The sequence below is a fragment of the Aethalodelphis obliquidens genome, unplaced genomic scaffold (genome assembly GCF_003676395.1).
Source record: "Aethalodelphis obliquidens isolate GAN/ISIS:26980383/991018 unplaced genomic scaffold, ASM367639v1 scaffold27, whole genome shotgun sequence".
Lineage (NCBI taxonomy): Eukaryota > Metazoa > Chordata > Mammalia > Artiodactyla > Delphinidae > Aethalodelphis > Aethalodelphis obliquidens.
This window is the reverse complement of record NW_020837971.1, coordinates 18,300,907-18,306,454: the sequence shown is the minus strand read 5'-3', so window position 1 is coordinate 18,306,454 and position 5,548 is coordinate 18,300,907.

Here is a 5,548-nt window from a genome sequence, read left to right as displayed (position 1 = left end):
TCGACATTATAGCTCAGCTATCTGGCAACTTGCTCCTTTAAAAATCAACACAGTTAGGCATATTTTAGCCACGAAAGGCTCACCAGCATTTGAGTAACATCATATCCCAAACCGAAATTGACCAATGAAACTGAGTCTGCCAGGGACCAAGGACTCATGCTGTCGACATGTACCACTTACAATCTGACCTCTTGACAGGGTTGCCTGGTGGAATGCGTAGCCACCTGACTTACTGGCAGGACATCTGCTGTCAGCAGTGTCTGCTTTCTTCTCCTTCTCTGGATCCAGGTTTGCTGCCCTAGCCTAAAAAATAAATGGAAATTTTTGTGTGCTGGGCAGGGCCAGTTCCGGCATTCTTGAGACCAGATAAGTTATTGAATTGAGGTAAGCCTATGAAAGAATACATTTCCAAAGACTATTGAGATTCTCTCTACAGAACAAAAAGTCCTAACTTAGTTACAAATGTAACAACTTGTTAGCTCAGTCTCATTTCTGAAAAAGATATCATCATCAGTGTTTATTCCATGGACAAAATTCCTTCCAAAATAAGCAGTCTAGCCTTGCATTCCAAGTGGATCTAGTTCAAGATCAGAGTTGCCACTGAGGTTAGGAGGAAGGAGGTCCAGGTCCCAGCCTCCATATCACGCCATGTCAAGGAAGACAGTCACGTGTGGCAGCCCATATATTAACGCCTCTGCCTCTACCGCTCCTGTATTCCTTCGTTCTCCACAGTCCCCACATGACATTGCCCCCCATCCCATATGACAGTGCCCCTTCTCAAGATCCCCATTTGACATTTCTTTGAGTTGCTTCATCTGCTTGGTGTGACCATTTTTGGCTCTCCTGTTTGTACTTTTTGTGTCTCCCCAGAATGATAAACAAGAGTCCAGAAATGGGATGGTTAGGCAAAATTATGTTCTGTGGTGGTTATTTGTCATTTGTGGCCTCTTTTTCTTCTCCTCAGTCTGGCTAGAGGTTGATCATAGACTTTATTGTTCTCAAAGAACCTGCGTTTATGTCATTGACTTTCTCTCTTTCTTCAAGGCACTGATTTCTGCCTTGATCTTTATTATTTCCGTTCTTCTGATTATATTAGGCTTAATTTGTTCTTTTTATAGTTCTTAGGTAGAAGCTGAGGTTGTTGATTTGAGACCTGACTTCATTTCTAATGTAGGCCTTTCGTGCTGTAATTGTCTCTTAGAATACTGCTTTAGTGACACCCCACCTATTTTGATACGGTATATTTTCATTTTTAATTCAGTTCAAGATACCTTCTCTTTTCCCTTTTGATTTCTTCTTTGATCCATGGGTTATTTAGAAACACGTCTTTTAGTGTTCATGCATTTGGGAATTTTCCATATGTCCTCATGTAACTACTGATGCCCAGTTTTATTCTGTGGTGGTCAGAGAACACACCATATGGCCTGAATCCTTGAAAGTTACTGAGACTTGGGTTATTCCCACAATGTGGTCTAAGTTGGTGAAGGGCGCAGAGTCTGTTGCCGTCTGGGTCACGGTGGCTGATGGTGTCGTCCAGCCTCCTGCACCTGCTCATCTGCCTGCCTGTCCTCTCACTCACCGGCAGGGGTGGAAGTTGCCCTCTGAGATTGTGGTGCTGTCTGCTTCTCCTCACAGTTTCATCTGTTTTTGTGTCACTGTATCCTGATCTTTGTTCCCTGTAAAGTGTCTTTTCTCTCTAGGTGCTTTAAAGATTTTTCTCTCTATTGCTGGTTTTGGGCAATTTGGTTTTTTTGGTGTAGTTTTCTTCATGTCTATGACACTCAGCTTTTGCTTGGATCTGGGGGTTAAAGTTTTCATGAAGATTGGGAAATTGGGGGACATTATTTCCTCAAGTATTTTTCCTGACCTACCCCCTTCACTCTCATTGGTGTCACTACCTGTGAGACACTTGAAATTGTCCCACACCTCACTGGTGTTCTTTTCATTTAAAACAATCTTTTTTTTTCTCTTTGTGTTTCATTTTGAGTATTTTGTATGTCTATATACTCAAGTTGACTAATTCTTTCTTTTGCAGTGTCTAATCCTCCCTGAACCCCAGCCAGTGTGTGTGTGTGTGTGTGTGTGTGTGTGTGTGTGTGTGTGTGTGTGTATCAATCTCACACATTATAGTTTTCACTTCTAGAAGTTCAATTCATTGGTTTTTTAAAAAACGTATCTTCCATATCTCTATTTAAATAACTCTTTTAGTGTCTGTACCTGCTAATTCTAACATGTGTGTCTGTTCTGCATCTATTTCCCCAGACCTCCAGAGTTTCCTTTCATGCACTCTCCAATTTGTATTCTGATATCTACTCAAAGGGGACCCTTGCATATCTGCAGCTTTCTCTCCGGCCCTCTCTCCTGCTAACTCCAGCTTTCTGAACCCCTAGACCCTCATTGCCATCTTCTAGCTAAGGAATTTTCTGGGCCTGCCTGGGTCTCCCTTTCCTGTGCCGTAGCCTGGAAACCCTCACACAGTGTGACTGGAGCCATCACGGGGCTCATCCTCCTTATTTACTGTCTCTCAGCAATTACTGGCCTTTGTCACTGATGTCCAGTGTCTTGATAACCATTGTTTCATATATTTTTTTCTGTAGTTTTTTTTTAGCTGTTTCAGGTAGGAGGGTAAATCCAATCTTGATTACTCTGTCTTGAAGCAGCTTATTAAAAAGTTATGAGCCAACCATTCCACTTCCAGGTGATTACCCAGGATCAATGAAATCATACGCCCTTATAAAGATTTGCACACCAATGTTCATTATAGCTTTATTTGTCATTGCTCCCAGTTGCAAACAACACAAATTCCATCAACAGGTGAATGGATAAACAAATTGTGGCACATCCATACCTACACATCCTCAGCAATAAAAAGGAACGAACTATTGATGCATGCTACAGCGTGGAAGAATCCCACCATACTTACGCTGAGTGAAAGCAGCCAGACAAAATGGAGTGTTTACTGAATGATTCCACTCATACAAAATTCTAGGAAATGCACACTAATGGGTAGTGACAGAATCCAGATCCATGGCTGCCTGGGCTGGAGGTGGGGCTGCTGGAAGGAGGGGTCACAAGGAGACACAAAGGAACATTTGAGGGGTGATGGCTATGTTCCTATCTTGATTGTGGTGGTGGTTTTACAGGTGTGTATATACCAAATAGTATACCGTAAACAACTGCACTTTGTTTGTTGAATATACTTCAGTAAAGCTGTTTAAGCAATAGTGATCCTGAGCAAGCTTGGTGGTGCCATTCCTACTTCCAGCCCAGAGACACATGTCTGTGTCTAAGGAAGAAAAAAGCCCATAAGTCAAAACTAGAAGAACAGTGAGAAAGAGAGTGGGTACACAGCTGCCCTGTAGTCCTTGTCATGCTCTCGGACCGTGGCCATGGCAGAGAGCAGCAGCTGAGGTCTCTGTGCCTGGTCGGACATTAGCAGAACAAATTATTGCTTACCTGTCCAACTATATTCTTAGGGAAAAAACCTAAAGAAAAAACTTGCAAGATCGGATAGAATGCATTTTGTAGATAAAACTTTGATAACTGTTGCTGAATGGCCCTCCAGAAAGATTTTTCCAATTTATTTTCCCACCAGCAATGAGAGAGTTTCCCCCTCTTTTCAATGGTGATCCATATTGGGGATTATCTTTCTTCTTCATCTTGTTCAGTCTTAATAACTAGTAGCTCATTGCTGGAATTCACATTCCTTTGATAATTAGTGAAGTTTAACATATTTTTTATTTTTGCTGACCACTTTTTTTTTTTTTTTTTTTTTTTTAGTATATTGCTTGTTCATGTATTTGCAATATTTACCTTTTGGTCTGATTTTAAGAGATCTTTATTTAGTAAGTGTATTAGCCTGCTAGGGCTGCTATCACAAAGTACCACAGATAGGGTGCCTTAAATGACAGAAGTTTATTTTCTCACAGTGCTGGAGGCTGGAAGCCTGAGATCAAGGTGTCAGTGGGGTTAGTTTCTCCTGAGGCCTCCTTGGCGTGTAGACGGCTGTCTTCTCCCCATGTCCTCACATCATCAATTCTCTGTGTGTGTCTGAGTCCTAATCTCCTCTTCACGTAAGGAAACCAGTCAGACTGGGTTAGGGCCCCACCCATATGACCTCATTCTACCCTAATCCCCAACATACGAATCATGAGCCCATGTCTGTCAGAATTTTAAGTATTCTTTCTAGTCCATTTTTGCCTTCTAAATTTATTTCTGTTGATAGCTAATACTAAGAAACTATATTTTTTGTTGCTTGCCACATGCCAGGCTCTAAGTTCTTTATAAATATTAACTAGTTAATCATCACACAGCCCTGTGAAGTAGGTTTTATTATTAACTTGTCCTGGATCACCCAGCTATGAGGTGGTGAAGCTAATATGTTAACCTGGGCGATGTTTAACCACTATGCAATCCTACCTCCCAGGGGAGAACCTTAGATGCACAGAAGTCTCAAATTAAATGTGCTTATACACGTGCTGTTTTTGCTTCACTTTTCGGGTTGTGCTTTACAGAGGCTTTTCATCCCGAGAGCATGACAATGATTTTTTTTTCCTCTGCTATTTTATATCAGATTGATTTGGAGTTTGTTTCGGACCAAGAATTTTTTTTTTTTTTTTTCATTTCGGTCATCAGGCATTGAGGACTTATGATGGCCTGGTGCTGTGCTAGGGTGCTTACAAACACTAATTTACTTAAGCTACACAACAACCAATTTTAGCAGACCTCCTGGTTTTACACATGAGAAAAGACAAGGTTCCAGGAAGCTGTTAATTGTTCCAGTTCACATAACAAGTAAATGGGAAACTGGGGTTAAAAATCAAGGTTTATCTGTCATCAGACGGTTACTCAAAATCACCATTCTAACAGTTGAGATGGGGGTAGGATTCCGACTCTGCAGGTTTCCCAAATGATTCATTTGCCAGTTGCCCTAAAGCTATGTATTGTTATATTTGTTTATTAGTTTTACTGAGTCGGCTTGAGTATCAAAAGACTAAATTTTATTTTGTGGAATTTCTAGTCTATCCAGTCTGTTCCTACAAGTTATCACATCAGTATAATACATGCAATTGAATGGACCAGGACAGAATTCTGATATTTAAAGCAGGTTTTTAAAATAAAGTCTTCATTTTGTAAAGTTAAAAATTGAATCTTGCAAAGTTAATAACTCTCATTTTCTTGACTTAATAATTCTGTATAAAATGGTTATTCAAACTAAATCTTTGAAGTCAGCTGGGCTGCTGTTTTGAATCCATTAAAAAACCTCTATGGTCAGCTCAGAATTTGCTAAGGCGATTACTGAATTTGGAGTGCATACTCATATGTTTGGATTCAAAATAGTTTCAAAATACTGGGTTTAGAGTGCATTAAAAAAAGGTACCAGCAGGGTTTCCCTGGTGGCGCAGTGGTTGAGAGTCCGCCTGCCGATGCAGGGGACACGGGTTCGTGCCCCGGTCCGGGAGGATCCCACATGCCGCGGAGCGGCTGGGCCCGTGAGCCATGGCCGCTGAGCCTGCGCGTCCGGAGCCTGTGCTCCGCAACAGGAGAG